The sequence below is a fragment of the Macrotis lagotis genome, chromosome 2, assembly GCF_037893015.1.
Source record: "Macrotis lagotis isolate mMagLag1 chromosome 2, bilby.v1.9.chrom.fasta, whole genome shotgun sequence".
NCBI classification, from domain to species: domain Eukaryota; kingdom Metazoa; phylum Chordata; class Mammalia; order Peramelemorphia; family Peramelidae; genus Macrotis; species Macrotis lagotis.
This window is the reverse complement of record NC_133659.1, coordinates 280,623,390-280,648,062: the sequence shown is the minus strand read 5'-3', so window position 1 is coordinate 280,648,062 and position 24,673 is coordinate 280,623,390. Positions and strand designations below refer to the sequence as shown.

Genomic DNA, 24,673 nt, shown 5'->3' with positions numbered 1-24,673 from the left:
CTTTGTTAACTAATCTTCCTTGGAAATACTTCCCTCTGCTTTACACAGAAGAGTAGACATCTAATAAATACTTTACATTTATTGTCTCTTATTGTGGCTGGCACTAAGATAGATGTTGAATGAAAAATGAAACATTTTTTACTATTAAAAAGAATTTAAATTTTACTGGGATAAAAAAATACACATTTTTTATTTTTTATGAGAATTACAATATATTAAATATTTTAAGAGAAAAAGGTATAACAAGTTAACACTAAAAATTTTGTGAATACAAAATTTGAAATTTTAAGGGCTGAATTCTTAAATATCCCAATTTGAAAGTCATATTTCTATTAGGTGAGGAAATATAAAAAATAACATTTATGTTATATAAATTCATGTGTAGCTTTAGCAAGTTATAGTAAAATAATTTATGTTTTCACAAAATTTTAGACTATAAAAAATTCATATTTTGAAATGTTCTGAATATCTTCACCAGGCATTCCACATTATAAAAATACATATTTGTAAGCAATTTATCAGTGAGTTACTAAACAGTGTAATCACTTTTACTGATTTCTATAACTCTAAAAACCCTTCAAAATGTGACAGGATAATTATGAAAATTTAGTGCAATCATTTAAGTAATATAGCTTAAAAGACCCTAAAATATAAGTGTCAAATCTTAAACTGTAAACAAACCTGTGGTCCTTAATACAGACAACTGTAGCAGGAAAAAAATCATGTTTGATAAATACCACATAATTGCACTATAGAAATTCTTTCAGTAGTTTTCTATAATTAAAATTTTCTCATGCTGATAAATGATTGTTTGCTATGATTCAGTGGAATCAATTTTGTGTATTAATTTTTATCATGTAAATAACAAATCAGTAGCTTTAACAAAATAAATGAAACATATTCAAAAGGGATCCATTGATGTTCAACTCAAGCTTCTGACATCTCTCACCACTTAATCCTTTGGTTTAAGAGCAGATGGAACAGTAAGTTGGAATTTTAGCTTTGATAATCATGCCTCTTCTACCATGTTGTTCTGACTTTTGGTAAAGCACTGGTGATTGACTCTTTGAATTTCTTATCCATTAGTCTTTTGGAAAGACTTGGAAGCAAATGCTTCAGATGATCATTTAGACTAGAGAAAGCCCAACAATATCCAACTGTACTAAAACATTCAATCCTCTTTCAAACATGCCATCATCTGAATTAGAGTTGCCTTCAATACAGGAATCAGTCTAAGGTAACAAGGACAGCAGCACCTTCAATCAAAAGTAATTCTTTAAAACCTCATTTTGATACAGATGTATATGATTGTTTAGTCTCTCTTAGACCTTGCCAGAGTTACTTCTTTGAAGTAAATAGCAGCAAAAGCAGAAGAGACCCATGGTTGATCACTAACCAGGTCAACAGTATTAGGATTAAATTTATTACTTGAGCAAGGGTGAGGTTTCTTTACAAAATCTGGAGAATTGTTGGAAGGTAATACTTGTTTTGGTGTACTACAGATCTGTGTGTTTCTTGGGAATCTGATGACATTCTTTATTCATAGGTCCTGTCAGTGTTTCTTATCTGTAGGCTTCCATGACTCAGATTTTTGAATTCTTCCTTTATTAGTGAATGCTCTCGAATTTCTAGATTCAGTTAGAGTAGCTGGGAGGGGTAGGGGTGAGAGTGGGAGTAAGAGGAAGGGTGTGTGTGAGTGTGTAAATTTGTTAGAAATCATATCCCTTATCTACAGGAATGCAGGTCTCTACCACAGCCATCCTACCACTTAACTTCCAGCCCCAATCCCCAAGTTCCCTCATATTCACACTCAGATTGATACCCTAGGACCCAATACCACTTGAGCTAGCCTGGGATGCGGCAGATAAGACCTATAAATATATATTTTTGAAAAAATAAATATGATGCAGTTTGGAGGTGGAAGTTACTAGCAGTTGTGGGGCATCAGGTAAGGCCTTATTTAGGAAGGAGTTGGGAGTTGAATTGAGTTTTGAAAAGAACTACCAATTCTAAGAGGAAGGAAGGAATAAAGCGTATATTCTAAGCCCATAGAGATAGTATAGATTGTAATAGAAATATTTCTTATTGTTCAGTCATATCCAACTTTTCATGACTCCATTTGGAGTTTCCTTGTTTTGCCATTTACTTCTCCAGTTCATTTTACAGATGAGGAAACTGAGTCATGCAGAGTTAAATGTCTTGCTGATGGTCACACATCTGGTGAAATGCTCAGACCAGATTTGAACTAAGAAAGATGAGTGTTTCTTACTCTAGACCACTTAGCTCCCCCAATAGAAATCTAAAATTTAAATATTTTAAGTTAAATGCTGTATCTAAATAGACTTAATTTATATTAAATATTTTGTCCCTAAAAATATAGTGGAGTTAAAATATCTAACATACTTAGATTCAATAACAAATTCTTTGATTGCTCTGTGAGTTAATAACATCAATCTGATCCTTAATAAAAAATTATGTATATAAAGGACCTTGTAATATCTTTAAGTTTTCATGGAGCACTTGACTGATTTTTATCTTTAAGGACATTTTTATCCTGGCATTTGGACTTTACTGGTGAATCTACTATCTATTGAACTAGCTGAAAACTCAGTGCTATTCGAGATTCTGCTGAAAGGATTTTCTCTTCAAAATTTGGATTTGATAAAAACAAACATTGATCTAAAGCCAAAAGACTTGGGTTCAAATTCTAACTTTTTGATTTCCTAATATTTATGTAACTTTGGGTAAGTCATTTCACTGGACTCTATTTATAAAATGTGAGGTCTGGACTACATTTTCTCTAAAGATCTTTCCAGCACAGAAATCTGTATTTTAAAAAACTTTGTACTTCTATTGGAATAAATCAAAAAGCATTTTAAAGAACCCAATATGCTGAAGGTGGAGAAATGCTTATCCTCCAGAAGTCCGGGTTACCAAGGACTCTGCTAAGCTAGCAAGGTAGCCAAGTGCCACCAATTCATAAAGGTCAATGCTCTGAGACTCAAAACGTGTTTTATAATGATTCCCCAGATCTTCCTGGTTTAAGTTCAGTTAGTGCAGTTCTGCTAAGCAGAAGCAGAGGTCAACAATTTCCTTTTATTTGTTTTAAGCCCGTCCTTCATTTCCTCCTACAATAGTAGCTTATCGAAAACAGCAGTGCATACATTAGGAGGAGAGTTCCTTTTTTTAGATGTTATAGAGTCACTCATTGCTAATGGAAGCACAACCATTTGGGAACTTGCAGCTCCTCTGTGTCATCAGTCTGTCTATTTTTAGGAAAGGAAGTGATGGGTAATTTCTCTAGCTAAAACAACAGAGAGAATTTAAGTTGAGAGAATTCAATAGCCTATTGAAAATTTGGCTAAGAGTCAGAAAATGACTAATTCTCCTCACCTACCTGGGTGGCTTGCAGTGCCAGCCTGGAGTCAGGGAGGCCTTTATTTTAAACTGTGTGACCTCGGGTAAGTCATTTGATAGCTGTCTGCCTCAGTTTCCTCATCTATAAAATAAGAATAATAATAACACTTGCCTCCTAGGTTTCTTATGAGTTTCAGATGAGATAATATTTGTAAAAAGTGCCAGAGCCAGCCACAAAGTAGGTAGCTATTATTGACATTGCTAACAATCAAAAGTGACCAAAGTATCATTTTCCCCACTTCATTCAATTGGAAATCTTTCAGAAGTGGTACTTCTTACCACTGGGGGAGAGCAAAAATCCACTTTAAGAAATGAAAACATCTACTCAATGAATAACTCAAATCATTTTCCCCATTTCCCAGATTTCCTTTAAATTATCACTGATCAAGGGGCAGCTAGGTGGCACAGCGGATAGAGCACTGACCCTGGAGTCAGGACGACCTGAGTTCAAATCCAACCTCAGACACTTAATAATTACTTAGCTGTGTGATCTTGGACAAGTCACTTAAAGACCTTGCCCCACCCCCCAAAAAAATTCTCACTGACCTGTTGTTTCTCATTTAGCAAACCAGATAGTTCTAAGTCTAAGGATCACAGATTTAGCACCAAGAAGAATTTCTAAGTTCTCCTTAATTTTATAGATAAGGAAAATGATACCTAGAGTATTTAAGTGATTTGTCCAGGATCACATAAGTAGAAAAGTGGGGGAATGATGATTGGGACTTAAATCCCCTCCAAAATCTAGTATTCTTTCACTCATTATATCACATCTGAGAAAACCAAAGACCAATTAAATTCTATAATATGCACCCTTAAAATACAAAAAAAGCATTTAATTCCTTATCTATAATTCCATATTTATGACTAATATCATCATTACTATGCATAAGATAAAAAATGTAATTAGAATAGTAAACATAAGTAAATGTTCAACTTCTATTTCAAAAATAAAAGGATTTATTTGTACAAAAATATTTATTGCAGCTTTTTTTTGTAGTATCAAAGAATTGGAAATTGAGGGGAAAATGGGGATAAGGCATATAAATACTCAAAAAGGGCTGGTTATATAGGGCCTTGAATGCCAAAGAGAACATTTTGTATTTTATCCTGGAAGCAATGGGAAGCCACAGTAGTCTATTGAATAGAAGTTCATGTTTGTATTCTCACTTTGGAAAGTGATACTTTGGACTTGTACTTTAGAAAATCATTTAATGGTTGAATGGAAGATGGATTGTAGTGAGGAGAGACTTGATGCCTGCAGACCCACTAACAGGATGTTGCAGTAGTCTGGGCCAGAAGTGATAAGGGTCTGTACCAGTATCAGTACCTAAAATGAAAATTTTGGGATTACATGAGTTCAAAGTCCCCTTCTAACTCTGAATATTATATGATTCCATAAGTAGTCCATGTAATCTCAGAAGTTTAAGTAATAATATACACCCTAGTGATCAAGGGTAAGAATACCTTCCTTCTGGGGTTGAACCTTGACCTTTATATCTCTAGTACTTAGCAAAAGTACAAAGCAAGCCTTAATAAATACTTGTTGATTGACTGAAATTCCAAAGAAGGGATGCCCTAAAGAAGTTTCTATCTTCACTTTCTCTGTAGCTGCCCCAGGTTAATTCTGAAACTGAAAAACCTTGACCAGACCTCCATAATTACTACTAGAGTATCGGCAAACCCAACTTTGTCTTACTTCATCCAAGACAATATTATTTCAAAAATTCTACTAAGAAAATAGAATAACTTAAAGCAAAATAAAGTTGGGGAAAAAAACCCTTCTTTGTTCATAAAGAAATAAAAATGTAGTTTAATGATAGAACTTGTTAATCTAGTTAAATATTTCCTCTGTGACAAATAAAATGTTCAGGAGTCATAATTTCTGGGCAATTAATAATTTTATTAGTGATGTTAGCATTATTAATAATAACATTATTAATACATTGATATAATTAATAATTATATATTAATAATATTATAGAGGTTAGTGTCACTTTCAAATGCCAAAGATCTATCAGGCAGATGCAAGATGTTCGGGGTTAAGCGACTCGTTCAAAGTCACATAGCTAGTAAGTGACAAGTGTCTCAAACCAGATTTAAACATAAGTCCTCCTGATTCCAGGTCTGGTGCTCTAACCACTGTCCCTCAAGAGAATGAATATTTTAAAGAGAAGTAGACTTTTTCTCATGAAGGGCTTGGGGATGTGACTTTGATTACTTCATTTACTTTCAAACCAACCTTGACAATTTAATCAAAGAATATTATCCCTAACCAAACCATACTATGTTCACTTTTTTTGAAAGATTTTATTTATTTTGAGTTTTACAATTTTTTTCTCCCCCCCACCCCCCACAGAAGGTGGTCTGTTAGTCTTTGCATTGTTTCCATGGTATACATTGATCTCAGTTTAATGTAATGAGAGAAATTATATCCTTAAGGAAGAAAAATAAAGTATAAGAGATAGAAAAATTACATAATAAGATAAAGGGTCCCTCCCCCCTCAAATTGAAGGTAATAGTCTTTGGACTTTGTTCAAACTCCACAGTTCTTTCTCTGGATATAGATGGTATTCTCACTTTTTAAAGCTTCTTTTATGTTGTTTATTTCTTTCTCATGTGTTTCTCCCCTTAGTTCTAATTCTTCTTTCATGGCATGACTAATATGGAAATATGTTAAACACAATTGTACATGTACAACCCATATCATATTATTTGCTGCCATGGGGAGAGGGGAAAGTAATAGAAAAATATGGAACTCAAAAGCTTGCAAAAAGATGAATGTTGAAAACTATCTTTGCATGTACTTGGAAAAAATGAAATAAAAGAGCACAAATATAAAAAAGAACACAATAAGGAGGAATTCACCTAGATAAGATAGTCTAGGTGGGATAAATTTTTGGCAGAGGTCAATGATGTCTTTCAAATACTGTGCTTCAAACAAGGAAGTTGGATGGGGAAAAAAACCCTGAATCTCTCCTATAACTAGTTATTAATAATCATTTCCTCTCATCTTCTTGGGCCCATTTCTCTGATCTAACCTTCTATCCTTAAACACATAGGAAAAGAATAGAAAATACAGTTTTATCAGGTAAAATGAATAATTAGATAGGTCTTGTAACCTCTCTAAGAATTCTCCTATTCTCAACTAATAGGCAGGTCCACGGCAAGCCTCTGCCTAACTGGAATAATAATGGATGGTTTTGTTTTTTCCAAAACAAAGCTTTTACTTCTGTGAAGGAGTATATTTGCATATCGGTCTTTAGATTAGTGTTGCTAGCTCCTAGTCCACTATAAGCCTGTATTCTCAAAGAGAAAAGAAAGAAACTAGAGAAAGCTTCTTTTCTCACATCACATATGTAAGTGTAGAGAAACCGGTTTCTGATCATATAAAACCCCTACACTCACTTCCCAACCTCATTTCAGGATCTATAATCACAGAAAATGTGAGGCTTCCCTCCTTTTATTTAATTACAATCTGATATTACAGCAGTACTATTTTTCTCACTTTGAATGAATAATAATAATGTTTGTCTTTCATTTTCAAAGTTCACTTTCTGTATTAAATTGGATTTTGTGGGCTAGCCTGGGAACCCAATATGATGGTGAAAATTACATTTAAAAAAAAGTATTAAGGACTTGTTAATGTGCTCATTTCTTTACAATTTCCATTTTATTCTAACAACCAACCCTAAGAAGTGAAGTTATTATCCCTGATTTACAGATAAGGAAACTAAGACCAGAAATTAAGATGACATGCTCAGAGTCTTACAGCTAATAATGTCCCAATACTCTGTTCAGGTCATCCCTTACCTGCCTTCTTTTGAGCTACTGGGTCAAAAAACATGTCCTAAGATACAAATAACTGATTTTTAAAAAGAATGTAGTAAAACAGCCTAGCTAGCTGAAAGTTGGGAACTAATTCTGTCTAATCTAAAAAATCCCAAACAAACACCCAGTTTTATAATCTATTAAGAGTATTACTAGCCTAGCTCCAGGTGTTATTTTTCTTTTCCAGAGAGATTTATTTCATCAAGTCATTTTATAATGCCTACAGGTCTACCAATTGTTCTGTTTTTCCAAAATTATCCTGATGGTTACAGGAACAGAGATTGATCTAAGAACCAGAGGGTGTGGTTCCAATTCTCTTTACATTGCTGCTGAAAGCAATCTGGCAAGCTATTCAGCTAACTATTCTTTGCATAATTGTTGTTAATTTTCTTGGAAAGATAAGTCTTCTATTCCAGTAGATATGTAAGCCAGCATGAATGTATTGGAATGTAGAATTGATTGGTCTTTGCTTCTTATAATTGGATATATTGTGTGCCAAATCTAGGCAAAATTGAGGACATTTTTGAGGCTCAAAACATTCTAATTGTCTTTCTTCCATGGCTAAAGTGGATTATCATAGAATCATAGAAATAATAGTTATCATAGAAATAAGTTATCTGAATTATGTAAGAATAAATTATGAGGGGCGGCTAGGTGACGCAGTGAATAGAGCACAGAACCTGTAGTCAGGAGTACCTGAGTTCAAATCTAGCTTCAGACACTTAATAATTACCTAGCTGTGTGTCCTTGGGCAAGCCACTTAACCCCATTGCCTTGCAAAAACTAAAAAAACAAACAAAAAGTAATAAATTGTGAGGGAGCAGAGCCAAGATGGCAGAGTAAAATCAGGGATTTACCAGACTTTCCCAAATTCCTCTCCAAACAACTTTAAAATTATGCCTCAAAATGAATTCTGGAGAGGCAGAACCACCTTAAAAATGGGGTAAAACAATTTTCCAGTCCAGGACAACTTAGAAGGCTGGTAGGAAAGGTTCATTTCACTGTGTTGAGAGCTCTCAAATCTCAACTAGGGGACCCTGGGACAGGATGCAGGATTCTATTTCATTGCTCACACTTGGTTCCAGGTCACAGTCCTAGGGCTAGGAGGAGCACTGGAACACAATTCTCATCTTTTTTATGATAGAGAAGGAGAGGAAGGGAGAGAGAGAATTTAGAATTCAAACTTTAAAAAAATAATGTTAAAATTTTTTACATGTAATTAGGAAAAAAATTTTTTTTAAAAAGGAGTAAATTTAATTCCCTCAATCTGCTTTATTAGTCTAATTTAATATTTTAACCATCATCACCACCACCACCTCCACCAATCCAATATTCTTCTATATTTCTTAGATTGAAATTTGTTTGCTGTTTTCTTCCATAGAGGGAGGAGTTTGTTGTCTGAAATAATTGGATAATTGTCTCAATTTTCTTTGAATTGCTTTGGCTGTAAATTCCTGGCCTGTGGGAGGCTTGTATTATATACTTAAGGGACAGCTGAATGTGGGAGTAGAGGAAGTATGTCAGACATGAAAATAAGCATTGGTCCACATGCCCAGAAGGAATAAAGACAAGTCAAAAGAAAATTGGAGACTAAATCTTATTGTAAATATAATATGTCTTTCTTTTCTTTTCTGTTCTCTATATGATTATTAAAGTAAAACTCTTTATAGTAATTCAGGCTAATGCTTATTTTCTTTTAATATATATAGATGTTGTATACTTAACATTTCAGAGTGTCATACATCTAGACAAGACCTTGATACTCAAGCAGTATAAAAGTAGCCAGTATCCATAGTCTGTGAAAGAGACTGTTGAAGCTGCTGTAAGTTGTCCCCATAGTCAAAATTTATATAGTCTCCTAAAAAATCATTTGTGTTATATCAAAATTGCATTAATATTATATACAATGAACATACAAAGTACCACTTGTTAGGAGGTGTTTAGAAGAAGTGAGAAAAAAAGGTAAAAAAATACACTAACGTAATAAACTGATATATTGTTTGTAAAAGTGCATAGTTTATCTATATTCAAAATAATATTATATAGCACACATTAAGAATATAAACATATACATAACATATAAACATAATAATATAATACTATAAGCATAATCATAAAGTCATTTATAATATAATAAACATAAACAAAACATAATATATATATATATATATACACCCACACACATCTTCCCAGTTCCTCAGGCTTATAACCTAGGAGTCCTCATCATCTCTCACCCTCCATATCCAAGCTGTTGCCAAGATGTTTCAATTTATCTTTGCTATATCTCTTCAACATATTGTCTTCTCTCCTCTGATGCTGTCACCACCCTGGGGCAAAACCTCATTACCTCACACCTGAAATAGGTCAATAACTTGCTTGTGGGTTTGCCTCTTTCAATTCTCTTCCCACTCGAATCCATCCTCCATTGAGTCACCAAAGTGATTTCCCTAAAGTGCAGGTCAGACCAGGTAACATCCCTCCCCCTCCAGCCCCACCAACTCCAATCAACAAACTCCATTGACTTTCCATTTTCTCCAAAACCAAATAGAAAATCATCTGCTTAATATCTCAAACCCTTCTTGATCTAGCCCCATTCTACCTTTCCGTCTTCTTACTCCTTACTCCCTAACACATATTCTCCAATGCTATTCTCTCAAATAAGAAATTCCATCTCTTAGCTCTGGGCATTTTCTCTGGCTGAACTTCATGCCTGAAAGACTCTTTCTCCTACTCTCTACCTACTGGTTTCTCAGCTTTCTAAGTTCCAACTAAAATTCTACTTTCTGAAAGAAGCCTTTCTCAACACTTCTTAATTTTAGCGCCTTTCTATTCCTATTTCTTTCCTGTCTATCCTGAATATTCATTTGTTATTTTGTCTATCTAATTATGAACTCCCTGAGAGCAGGGAGTAACTTTTGTCCCCTTTTGCATCTGTAGCATATTAACACAATGCCCAGGACATAGTAGATATAAATATTCATTGACTACTGACATAAAAAAATTATGAATCAAAATAAATATAATTTAGCAATGAACTACATCTGATTTTTTGAGCGACTACTTTTTCTGCAACATCACATTTTAACCTAGTTGTAGGTTGAATAATTCTAGTTCTATGTGACTAGTTTCTCCTGGTACTTAAATTGATTGATTGTAGAAGCTCAATATCAGAATTTCTAATGAATTCTATAGCTTGTCTGTTAACCTTATGAGATGGAATTCCAAGCTGGAAATGTACTGTCTTAGTTTTATCCCTCCCGTTCATTTGAACATGGGTCCTTTTCAATCCTAACCAAAAATATGGAATTTTTTATACAATGTTTGCCCGTTTCAGAAATTTTCTGTTCTTGGGAAGCCAGCTGGCTTTAACATTCTTGGGCTCTCTCTTAAGGAAGCGATTTCTTTTGGAATATCTTTTAACAGTTTATTTGTATCAAGGTAATTGTTCTTTGTTATATATATATATATATGTATATATATATATATATACATATATATATATATATATACATATATATATATATATATGAAATATCTTGATTTCTTGTACTGTGCTGGTTTCTGGAGTCTCTATTTTGCTTCTATTTCAAATGTCTCTAATCATTTCTGAATACCAAAGCTTTTTTCTGCAAAACTATCGTCTTGATTCAAATATTGATGACAAACTTGGGTAGCTTACTATCATTTGTTTCTTGATACTGATTCTTTGGCCATCTACCCCCAAACCAAGTGATAATTCTCTTCTCAAGGGCACTAGGTGTATTAATAGCTAAATAGCTACTACTCTTGTCCAGTTACTGCCATAATTATTTAAGGGAAGAGTCTTTCTTGGATTTGTCAGAAAAAAGGAAGCAGGAGGGGTGGCTAGGTGGCACAGTGGATAGAGCACCGGCCTTGGAGTCAGGAGTACCTGAGTTCAAATGTGACCTCAGACACTTAATAATTACCTAGCTGTGTGGCCTTGGGCAAGTCACTTAACCCCATTTTCCTTGCAAAAAAAAGCCTAAAAAAAAAGGAAGCAAGGTATTGTTTCTGAACTGATAAAGAAAAAAATCACTGAGGTTTCTATTTGATATTAGTCTAAAGACTTAAGACTAGAAAAATTTTTAGTGCTGCCTTAGTAGTTCTAAAAAGAAATTTTAAAAGCTCATGAGATTTTGTAAGGGCATTACTTTGTAAAATCATGCGCTATGGAACACTTTTCCATGCCTAATTGTATATTTGTTTGTATGTGTAAAAATACCAGGAGAGTTAAACAGATAGGACTTAGGCTGAGCTGCTCTGTCTCCTGACCAACTGTGTTTGTTGGCTCAGTATTTTGATATAATGGATATGACAAAGGAATCCCTGTATTAGTCACTGATCAGGAAGAACAAGTGACTAGTGTGTATCTTCAAAAAGGGAATGACAGTCCCTGACTTTCTCTTCCTTTGACCCTCCAAGGTCAATTATCACATAACTTTGGGAATATCTGTGAAGTGTAGGGTAAGAGTAGCTTTCTGATTTACTGACCCTGGCTACCATGATTCTTTGAGCACATAACCTAGGCACAATATCTACCTGGATCTCTGAGTTCTACCTTTATGTTCTACTTTGTATTTCTTTCCTGAGTGCAGTTGATTGAATACCATTTAGCTTAGCATGCAACAAATGCTTATTGATTGACTTAGTAGTATTGATCTTGAGATGGATATATCTAGGTTATGAGGTGACTTTGTGAGTTCAAGAATTTCATAGGTTTTTGTTTCCTTGGTTAGAGCTTACTAGAAGTTGTTTTCATAAGCTGACAAAAATCCATGACAGACATTTCGCAAAGTTTGTCCTGTGGGCTTAATCTGGCCTTCTGCCTATTTTGTACATCCCACGAGCTAGAAATGTGTTTTGTTTTAAATTTTAAAAGAAAGCTTTTAATTCACTAACTATTCAAAAATGGGTGGCATCCCAGATTTAGCTATAGTTTGCTGATCCCTAGTCAACCCCTAATAAACACACAGGAGCATTGATCCCTAAGGTATGTTTCCCTTATGTTAAAATAGTAACATAGGAGAATATTATATTCAATTGTTACTTTGATGCAACAAAGGTGTAAAAATTGAATGCAGTGATAATTTGCATATATTTGCAACACCTACTTTCTATGCTTTTCAGCAGAACTAAATTTATGGAGAAATAGAGCTCCTGATTTATTTCAGAGCAGAAATCAACAATACATTTTTTAAAAAAATCACCATTATGAAACAGGCCTATATATGGGTGGAGGAGTACCCCAGAACATCCAATGTTTCTGAGGAGGTCAGCATGTGAGGAGAGGGCAAATTAGGGGCTCATTCTAATCTTCCATCTGATACCTTCCTACTTTAGTTAATTATTTTTGATAAGAATAACAGATACTAAGCTCTTCTATGCTGCTGAAGAACCACAAGTGCTGTCAGTGTCCTCTAAAAATGGGGCCCTGGAACAAAGCTCTGGTCTCCCTGCCCTAGTTAGAGCACTGGGAATATATTTAAATTATACTAAATGAATTTAAACTAGAGTAACTTATAAGGAATTTTTAAAGCTTTAATATGCTATAAAAAGAGATTATAAAATTGTTACTTCTGAAGATCCTTAAGAAGACAAGGGACTAAAATAATTATAGATGGTATAATTCTGGAGAGTAAGTGATATAAACATGGTGACAAATCATTTTCAAAATAGTTTAACATTTCCAAGTTATCTTTATATTCTATCCTACTTATAAAATAATAAGAGCTCTATAGAAATGAGAGCTATTTTTATAATTACTCAACAGATAGAGAGCTCAAGTGCCATACTAGAGCCAATAAGAGTTTTTAAACATGTTTTTGTTTTCTGATATTCTGACCCAAACACAAATAAGCATGAGTGTTTCTAAATACAAAGATAAATAGAGAAAGAAGATTGCTTATCAATCAACAAACTTTTAAGTGCCTGCCATGTATCAGTACACATTCATGATGTCATGAATCTACTTAAGTGTTAAATTATCTTTACTTAACCAGTATTTTAGTTTTTCAGTGGTAGGATCATATTAAATCATAACTACATTTCAGCATCTAATAGCAGCTAGACAGCACAGTGAATAAAACAACAGTCCTGAAATCAGGATGATCTGAATAAAGATCTACCCTGAGACATGTATTAGCTATGGGACATTTAGATAAATCACTTAACCTCTCCCTCAGTTTCCTTATCTGTAAAATGGGGATAATACCATCTGTCTCTCAGAGTTGTTGTGAGGATCAAATGAGATAATAATTATAAAAAGTGCCATTGAGTTGAGTGTTCACTGAGTAATTGAATGGTTTTAGGAAAATGATTCTCCATAATTAGGTAACTTATTTTGGAATGATTAAGCAAAATTTTTATTTTATAGTTTATCCCAGAGTTTTGTAATTACGTTTTAGCAAACCACAAAATATTCCTTGTTGAAGAATCATACAAATGTTACTTCAAAATGTCTTGTGTTAGTGAGATGTCTGCTTGATCTGGTCATAAATAGTATTATATTGGTGAGGGGCTCAGACCATGATTTGGATAGTAGACTAACCCAAAATAACAATATTGTAGCTGGAAAAGGCAGTAAGAGGCTCCAAATGCAGAATTTTAGAGGTTTCAAGGGTCCAGTGCAATGAAGATAAAAATCATAACAATAATTTTAGAAATAATAATTAGGGCAATAAATTAGTATGCCAAAAGTGTACCAATTCTTATTTATTTATTTTTGGGGGGGTTTTGCAAGGCAGTGAGGTTAAGTGGCTTGGCCAAGGCCACACAGCTAGGTAATTAAGTGTCTGAGGCTGGATTTGAATTCAGATACACCTGACTCCAGGGCTGGTGTTCTATCCACTGCACCACCTAGCCGTCCCCAATTCTTATTGATAGCAGTAGAAAATAAAAGAAACTTTTGCCAGTATTATGAGTCATTGATGAATTTTCATTGAATTTTTTTATCTTTCATTTTAAGATATACTTAATTCAAGTATTATAGTTAGTCCTGTGCTCATGCCTCCCTTTTAAAAAAAAAAATCCTTTTTGCTGATCATTTTTCTCTGAAGCTCATGACTCCCAATCTTTGTTGAGAACCTCTTTTAATCTTTGGCTCACAGTATAATGGTTTCATTTCTCAAATTTTTGACCTAATAATTGACCCAATTAAAAAAAAATGTTCCTTTATTTTCCCTTCTCATCATAGTACAGGTTTTTGCCTTCCTTCTAGTTTTTTTGTCATATCAGTTTCTGATAACACTCATTGTAATGGTGTTTTCTTTTTGAAAGAAAAAATTGGTGATTTTGCTTTTTTTGTTTTAAAAGTGGTCTTTATTTGGAGGTTAGTGAGAAAGATAATTGTATTCTTCTAAGGTTTTAATGCTGGGGATAGCAGATAATAGTAGGAAATAATTCATGATATTCTGCAAAACACAGTATTTTTAATAACTTAGGCAATCTCTATGAAACTGATGATGTATATATTAGGTTTGTTTTTTTAATATAAGATATTTCTGACTTGTCATGACATTTTTTATTGCTGCCTGAAAAGGAACATATTTAACCAAGAGAGATGATCTTTATAGGAGATTCCATCTTATTTTTTTTTTTGTGGAGTGGCGTTTGCAAAGCAGTGGGGTTAAGTGACTTACCCAAGGTCACACAGCTAGGAAATTATTAAGTGTCTGATGCTGGATTTGAACTCAGGTCCTGCTGACTCCAGGGTGGGTGCTCTATACACTGTACCATCTAGCTGCCCCAAGAGATTCCATCTTAAACAACTTTCACAAACAACTTTTTTGAATCAGAAAACACACAAATTTTTACAAAATAATAGAATGTTCTGAAAAAAGAATTGTGTGTATTCTCTTAGAGGCAGTAGAGATTGAGAACAAAACCGGATTCTGATTAATATTATGTTTCAGTATATTTTGCATTTTGAGAATACAGGAAAATTTAGTACTTTGCTTTATTATTGGTTTATCCAATTCTTTGTGTGCAACAAATTCAAACAAAAGCACATTTCAAGTTACAGGCAGCAATGCCCACAGGGATAAAGGAAATTAAAAAAAAACATTCAAAGTAATGTTAGGATCAGGCAGGCAATATGCCTATTAAAAAACAACACAACAAGCAGCTTCCTTTGTTACCCTAACGAACAGTTCCATAATCAAGAGCATAAATAGAAAAATGAACAAAATCTTCATCTTAACCCATTAAAAAAGTCACTGATGGACAAAATTAGTCTGTATGGGTAGAAATTAATATATAGGATGCAGAAATGCCAATAAACTTTGTTATGATAAAGTGACAAAGACAAGTTTGGATGATAATAATAATAATGATAATAATAATAATAATAATAATAATAATGACATTTATACTGCGTTTTAAGGTTTGAAAATTGTTTCACATAATTAATTTCAGTTGTTCCTCAAAAGAACCCTTTGAGGGAGGTGCTATTATTTGTCCCATTTTACATCTCAGGAAAACACTGTTGAGAAAGGTTAAATGACTTGTCCAGACAACTCTTGTGTCTAAAGGCAGACTATCAACTCAAGTCTTTCTTGACACCAAGACCAAAACTATGGCACCTAGATATCAGGGTAAATATCTGGGGATGCAATCCATGGCCAGTCCCACTTCCTTAAACATTGCTGATCCTGACGGTGCTCAGAGAAATGCTTTTGAAAAGACTTCTGAATCATTAAATTTCATCAACTCACTACCAAATATATTGCTTGGATTTGACTCCACCATCATCATCTTCATGTCTCTTCATACCTATCCTATCACTAAGAAACTCATCAGTACAGAATTGCATCAGCTTGGTTCTCATACCTCCTGGTTATTCTCTGCCCCTCCGACTGGAGGGATGAGGGACGGAGCAAAACACTCCATCCAAAGCCGCCATTTAAAAATGACTCAGAAACCTAGCCAACTCTTCATTTACTACCAGCTACAGCATCATCACTACATCTAGCTACAGCTTCCTGCATCTTCCTCTCCCTTCTTTAAGCTTCCTTTTGTAGATCTTCTCTCATTAGATTGTAAACTCCTTGAGGACAGGAACTGTCTTTTTCTTATTTGTTTTCTCAGCATATTGCCTGTACACAGTAGGGTTTTAATAAAGGTTTATTATAGTGTATTACAGTCAAATCCCTATTTAATCTCTTTTGCTGATTCCCCTTCAGCTACCAAATTAAGCTCAAGATCTTTAGGACACCATTCATGGTCCTTATGTTAGAGAGAATCTTTCAAATTCCCATGTAAGGTAGGGTCCAACTAAAGAGTATTGCTCACTGTTCTTCAAACGTGCCCCATACTTTTCTGACTTCTTGATTATTTATATGAATGTCTATTTGTGCATCTTAAAAATATAAATTAGCTTTCCCTTTTCTTTTCCTTTCTTAAGATCATTTAGATATAACAGACAACTTCCAGGCCTTGCTTAATTGTACTCCCTCTATGACCCCTAATGATAAGGTCCAGAGTGAGTTCAGGTTTCATTTCTCCACATTTGAATGGAAGCAGTTTATTCTTTTTAGTTCTTTATTATTATTCATTCATATTTACCTTTTATGTTTCTCTTCATTCATGTGAAGAAGAAACTTTGAACTTTAGAGTTTCTATGCACCTCGGGTCTTTTTTATCAGGAATGCTTGGAAGTCCATTATTTTATTGAAGATCCATTTTCCTCCCTTTATTATTATACACAGTTTTCCTGGGTAAGTTATTCTTGGGTATAGCCCATATCTTTTGCATTCTGGAAAAGTGTATTCTAATTTCTCTTCTCCTTCATAGTAGTGACTGCTAAATGATCCTGACTGTGGCTCTTTGACACTCATATTTTTTTTTTGACCTGGAAACTTTTGACATTTGGCTATGATATCCCTGGGAATTTTCATTTGGCAGTGTCTTTCAGTAAGTAGTGGACAATGGAGAAACAATTTATTTCTCCTTTGTTCTAAGGTTCTAGGAAATTTGGTCAGCTTTCTTTTTAATTTCTTGAAATATGACATCTTGGCTCTTTTTTTGGGAGGGCGGGGGTCATAGCATTCAGAGTCCAGGAGTTCTTAAATTCGTTTTTCTCATACTATTTTGCAGATCAGTTGTTTTTGCTATATCTTACATTTTCTTCTATTTTTTCACATTTATTTTGATATTACTTGTTATCTTATGGAGTCTTTGGCTTCTTTTTGGCCCATTCTAATTTTCAGAAAGTTTATTACTTGGGCAAAGATTTATGCCTCCTGTTTCATGCTATTGATTCCCTATATAATTCATTCTACTATAGCTTTCATTTCTTTTTTATTTTTTCCCTCCTCAAGTGCTCCCATTTCATTGGTAAAACATCTTTTAACTCTTTTAAAAAACTATTCATCTCTTCCTGCAATTTTGGTTGAATTTTCCCCAATTTTTTTTTCCTATTTTTCTTGCAGATGTTTCAGAGTCATTCTCTTTTAGGTTAGTGTCTTGAACTTACTTCTCTGCCATCATATTTCTTTATTTTTTCCTTCAGTTGTTCCAGCCTACTTTCTGACTTGATATTAGATTTGGTATTAGGACCTGGCTCTGCTGTACTACTGAAGTAAAATTATGGTTCTATAACTGTATTCTTGGGGTTTTGAGTATTATATTCAAGATCTTAGTTAGAGGCTTTCAGGGCAGATGTTCAGTGCTCCCAAATTATTCTGATCCAGGGCAGAATATGATTGCTTCTGTCCCTAGTCCGAGTTTTGCAAGTTCCTGCCCTGGGTTTCAGTCTGAGTAAGAAGAGATTGCTAATAGAATCAGCCCCTTTTATCAGTCAGCTGGAATATTGTTGAAGTCAGCTCTGTTGACTTAGAGCAGCAAAACTGTAAACTCTTCAGTCTGAGCTTCCTTGCTCTGATTATTTTCCTCTGCAAGCTGGGGCAGAAATACTGGAAATGAGACCCTGTTTTGCTCCTGGGTTTTGAGTCACATTGCTGCTATTGCTGAATTTTGAATTTCCTCATTTCTCAATCTCCATACCTAGGAATGTTACCCCTATATGCAGGTCTCCTTTTAGTCCACAGTTTACTTGTGCTTGCTAGTGTCCTATTGTGCATCTGACGATATCTTAAAAGGAGGGTCTGAGACCTTTTCTTGCCCTGGAACACAACTTCTTCCTGACACTAGAGTACCCTGTATACAAAATACTCTTGGTTTGACTTCATCACAAGTGCCTATAGCCCTCACTGTCTGTTTTCCTATGCTGAATTGGACTAGACAAATGATTCACTATGACTTTTTCCTGTATTTTTTCCTCCAGGATTTAGTCTAGTCCATTTTCTAGGTCTATTTGGAAGAGTTTTGTGGAGGACAGTTCATCATACTGCTTTTTTTCTACTCCACCATCTTGACTATATCTCAACTAGGAAAATTTTGAAGACTATGATTTTCATGATCAAGATATTGATCTTCATTGGTAGAGAAAGTTTCTTTTCCTGGGCATTCGTTATAACAACGAAATCATGAGTCTAGTCAGTTCCTGTTTCTCTCATACAATATTCACTCTTTTATTTTATCTCAAGTTGTACTTGTCTTATGTCATGCCCCTTTCTTTGTAATTGCTTCTTCCTTGACTCCAGCTTTCTACTGTACCAGGATTTTGCATTAGTGAATGAAATAGGAAGTAGATAAAGGAAGTGATGTGATGGAGCTCAGTGGATTATCACAGTCACAGTAAAAGAAGGTTCTTATGGTGGTAGGCTTTTCTTTGTTTGAATTCATCTATCCTGTTCTACAGGAAAAGGAATAAACATTTATATAATACCTACTGTATTCTAGGAACTATGCTAAGCATTTTTTACAAATATTCTTTCATTTGATTCTCAGATCAACTGTTTGAAGTAGATACTATCATTGTCTCCATTTTACAATTGAGGAAACTGAGGCAAATAAAGTTTGTGACTTGCCAAGGATCATATAGCTTTTAAGTACCTGAGGCTAAATTTGAACTGAGGTCTTCCTGAATTTAGGGCCAGGCTCTATTCACTGTGCCACCCATTATCTCTAAGCAGTGAATCAGAAGATTCTACTAGTGAACAGACAACCAAGACCATCACAAGCCAGGGAAGACTTCTGATTTCTAGTAAGAGTACTTCCTTATGCCAGAGAAGATGAAAGCATCTCCTGGTGCATGAGTCCTGGCTCCAAAATACCTAGAAAGTTTTTGTTGTTCATATACAGACTGGTTCTATGGGGAAGTATAACTTGAATTTTGTACGAGAACTGTATTGCATTGTTCTTATTTCTTTGCTCATTTATGAAGGGGAGAAGGCACACAGAAGGAAATAAACTCAAGCTAGACATTTCTTAGAAGTCTTGGCTTTGGATTATCCTTGGTGGATAGTTTGTTATGCATTGAACATTGCTTTTATTGTTCATATACTAAGAATTAAGTGCTGCATATAGCACTCAAACCTTCTTGGTGATTCTGTGGACAGTTGCTTCTACACCAATGAAATCACAGATCTGGAGGGGGGGGAAGGAGGATGTGGGCAAATCCATTGGCAAATCCTAAAAAGGATATGATCCTTCAAGGCAGAAACTATTTACTTCTACCTTTGTATCTCCAGGCTTAGTTCACTGTAGCACACAATAATTGCCTAATCTTTGCGTGTCTATGTGATTGATTGACTAATAGTTCATGGTCATTAATAGTTCAGTGAGGTATGATTAAGACTCTGTGATGAGAGATGACTTGACTGACAAGTTTTCATGGAGTGGTACCTCTTTTCCCCCTCTTCATTCCTCTTTGTGTTTCATCTGTAAGTGGAATCTTCAGTGTAAATTGACCCTTTTTATGAGAGATTTTTGAAAGCTGAATTGTAGCCTGGAGAACCAAAGCAGAATTAAGATCTGAATTCAAGGATGGGGGAGTCAGAGGAAGGCTATGCAACTAAATAATTTTTCTCCCTCCTCCATGAACATCTTCAGGAGAACCAATAATGGCATCATCTCCAGAGAGAGCAACAGGGGAGAGACAGTTAGAGAGGCACAAGCTTTCAACTACATGGTCTTAGGAAAAGAAAAATAAACTGCTAAATGTCCCAAGTTCTAGAATCTCAACCTTCTTCAAGAGTTCTGAGAGTTCAGGGACTCACCTTTATGGATAAAGGGAGGAAATTTTCTGCATAGGGTCAATTTTCTATCAAGTTCAGTGAATCAGTCTTCTAAAGAGAGAAAGGGGAGTTCCTGGAAAGTACCTGACTTTTGGATATAATAGGATCATATTTGTGATTTTGAGGAGCAATAAGAGACTGACTTGGGGCAACTAGGTGATACAATGCATAGAACACCAGGCCTAGAATCAGGAGGACCTGAGTTCAAATCAGACTTGACACTCACTAACTGTGTGACATTGGGCATCTCATTTAACTCTAATTGTCTTGCATCCAGGTTCCCTTCTAGTCATCTATGGAGATCTGAACATGTGCTATATTCTGAGATTTTTGAAGGAAGCTCTGGAAAAAGTCAATGTGAACCAGGGATGACTGGGTTTAAGTTTTCATTGACATGAATCCAAATAGTGACAAGCCTGTACACAAACTGGGACTTTATCTAGTACCTCTCCAACACAGTGGAATCTTCCAGAATTTGTGTTCTACTGGCTTGGATTTCAAGAACCTAGCATTCCCTCCAAATCATAATGACATATTAAAATAAATTCAATAAATGATCTTTATAGCATAACATATTTCTCACTCACCTCTTGTTAAATAATAAGAGACTAGTTTCATATATTAGTTTATAATAACTCAAAAGGAGCTTTGGAAAAGAAAAGGTATAATTTATAAAATAATTATTTCATTAGGCTATGATAGGGAGTATAGAAAATCATAATGTAATTTGAATCCCAATTTATTGATTCCAAATGGCAATGCAATTATATAATTCCATAAAATCATAATTCTAGGCATAAGTAACAGGAATTTGGTATATGCCCATATCACCTAAAGTGCAAACTGACATGGGTGATGCAAAAGCTGGGAACATATTTTTGGGAGTTAGGTTGGATATTTGACTTTGATCTACCACATAGTTGAGAGCTACATCTTTCCTTTGACTTTGTTACTGCCTTTAAAGATGTGAGCAGCAATCTGATGCAAGTCAGTATATTTTCTACAACTTAGGGTCTAAAAGAGTTACCCAAAATATTAAGTATTCAAATTACCCATGGTCACACAGTCATTAGGCAGCAGAGTTGATACATGAATCTAAAGCTTCCAGGCCCTGAATCCATTAGATCATTCTAACTATTCTATCTAGTATCAAATAATACATTGTTCTAGTACTAATACTGTAGTACCATTCTAACCATTACACCTAGTCTCAGTAATAATCCGAATACTACTAGTATTGTAACACTATCCTCTGTGCTGAGTGCAATAATAATCTAGTATTTAACACTGTATCACTATCCAACTCTCCAACCACTCTAACTAGTATCAATCAGAATCTATTCTAATTGTAACATCATTCTAACCGTTATACCTAGTACCAATAATAACTTGTACTAGTACTAATAGAATTGTAACATTATCCATTGTGCTTATTATCAATACTAATCTGTTTTACTACTACTAGTACTGCTGTAATACCATCCAACCACTATACCTAGTCTTATTAATAATAATAATATGTTCTAGTACCAATAGAGCTGTAACACCACCCAGTGACTATTTATTCTATTAATTCTAGGGGAACATGCATTCTTATTTCTAGATTAAAAATAACTGCCTTACAAGCAGACTTTTTAGAATTCAACACATTCACAAACTGGGAACTGCCTTTCATGAAAAAAAAATCAATAATTGTATCTGTATTGCATTTATAGAATCCCAACTGTAATTATGAGTAGGTGCACAATGACATGATTTAGGCTATAAATCATGTAAATTAACTAGTAAAACAAAATGCTATATAATTTGCTATTTTTTTATAAGAGATTAAGCTTGTGTCAAAGTAGTTTTCACCACTGGAATAATACTTTTTTTACTGAGAAATGTTTTCTGAGCATGCAGGGTGGCTGTCAACCAGGAATCTCTCTCATGGAGGTATTTAGGAGATGTAGTTCAAGGATTAAAGATATTGAGGAGAAACTCAGGAAATTGTTTCTATTTATAACAAGAGATCCAGAACAAGGAGATGTAGAAATTATGCTGAGTCACTATGGAGATTTAACCAACCACTGGAGAAACAAAATGTATCAGGTAAAGAAAATCAAGGTTAAAGATGTTCAGAGGCGGAATTGAATTACTAAGGTCTTTCTCTTAGGGATTATTGTTTGTTTAGTCCAGTGGAAGGGGAGGGAAGTATATATAATTAACTGTATTTCAGGTTATAACCTTAAAATTTTTTAACAACAGCCACAACAAACACATATAACCATGATCATATATCTAGCAGAAGTCACAAAAAAGGATTGTATATGAAACTGTGAATTTCCATTTAACACGGTTTTTTAAAGATACATAATAAACTCCATATACTACTTTCAAAACTGTCCTGCTTGTCTATGCTTTCTTGTAAATTTCCTTCTGTTCTCTATGCCTTAATTTTTTTCATTGAATTTTTTTTTTGGCAAGGCAGTGGTGTTAAGTGACTTGCCCAAGGTCACACAGCTTTTGACTTTTCTTTTTGACTTAATACTGATAACATATTTCTCCTCCTACTTCCCAATTAAAAAAATGGAGTAAAAGAAAAATCATTTTACCAAGTATATTTAAGCAAAATAATTAATATAGAGGTCCTATTAAGAATATTCATCTCTTTCTGCATCTTGAGTACAATACTTATCTGTCAGGACCATAAGTAATATTCCCTTCTTTTTTCCTACTACATTTCTTTTATTGTCAGTTTTTCCCCTCACTTAAAACTTCTGTTTCTTTTTTATTTTTTTCATTCAATTCCCTCAATACTATTTGATTCTGGAGGTATATGTATTTACTTTTATTTACTTTCTACCTATTGGAATGTTAGCCTATAATAACTAAATAACTCCTTCCAATTTTCAAGTAAATTTACCTTTCTAGGTTTCTCTGGATTCTTGTGCTTGCATTTCAGAATTCCTCTCTAATTCTGACCTTTTCCTCAGAAATAATTTAAAGAATTTTTTAAATTCTATTGAAGGGTAAATAACCCTTCATTGTTTACTTATACTTTTTTGCCTTTTGGAATATTAAAATCCAAGATCACCAAACATCTTTATAGAAACTGCCATTTCTTATATGATCCTGGCTATGAGTACTCAGAATTAGAACTATTTCTTTCTGAATGCTTACATTGCTCTTTTAGAAAAATGCTTTCAGGAGGTGATCAATGGGTTGTTTTTTTTTTTTAAATCTTTACTTTGCCACCTGTTTATAATAGGTCTGTGAAGATTTAAAAAAAAGATTTCTTGAAATATAATATTTAGGATTTTTTTTATCTTGGTTTTAAGTAAATCCAATGATTCTTAAATCATCTCTTTTTGATCTGTTTTCCAGGTCATTTTTTGTTTTCAGATAAATCATATCTTTTCTTTTTATTCTTTTGATTTTGTCCAGGTAGCCTGACCCACAACAATAAGAATTCTAAGGTTCTCAACAAATTTCCTTTGGGGAAAAGGGAGCACTAAATTAGAAAGTACTTCCCTCTTCTGCTGCAGAGCTCTGGCAGCCTTCCTTGGTCACACATACACTAAGTACTTTTCTCATCATTGCAGTAAAAACAGAATCTGATGGTCATCCTATGCCTTCCATGATTACTCTATTTGGATACTGATGGTAACTTCCTCGATGTCTGGGAATGGGGTATCCCCACATGCTAAATATTTTAGTCCATTTTGATCCAAGCTTTAGTGGATTAACATGTATTCCTCCAGGAACTGTTCTCAAGATACTCTATTGTATTGTTTTATTGGGGACTGAGAAGGAATAGAGGACCTTACTTGTGGAAAAGTGTCTATGACTATTATCATTTACTATACCTATTTAAATTCTGGAATTTGGGGTCATTAGATGTTTAAGACAGGGATCTGTCCAATTGGGCAAATCAGAAAAAATAAACACTCCATTGTCTTTTCTGAATCCTAAGCACTATAGGTTTCCATAATGATAGTTCTTGGTTTCTTCCTGTCAAAGGCTATATATATATATATATTTTTTGATATTATACCCTTGCTTTTGAAGGTAGGGCATCATTTGGGAGAAAAGGAATAACTCCTTGTTCTCAGGAAATCAGAGCCTGCCTTTTGCTCCAATGGAATGTAGAGATGTGCTGTTCATGTTCAAAAAGTAATTGAAGGTAGAAGTATTGATTCTTTGTTCTGTGCTAATCGTCACACACCAACTTTTTTTTTTAATGACTAGTTCTAGCACTTAGATCTTTTCAGTGACAGCTGCTGAGTGAA

The 24,673-nt window shown here is 34.3% G+C and overlaps 1 long non-coding RNA gene and 1 pseudogene across 1 annotated transcript in view; one reads left to right on the top strand and one right to left on the bottom strand.

Moving 5' to 3' along the window:
* The window catches only part of LOC141515008 (uncharacterized), a 130,565-nt gene that overhangs the window by 3,458 nt on the left and 102,434 nt on the right, over nt 1–24,673 (top strand). The window lies entirely within an intron of this gene.
* On the bottom strand, nt 816–7,261 carry LOC141510886 (PACRG-like protein pseudogene; annotated as a pseudogene).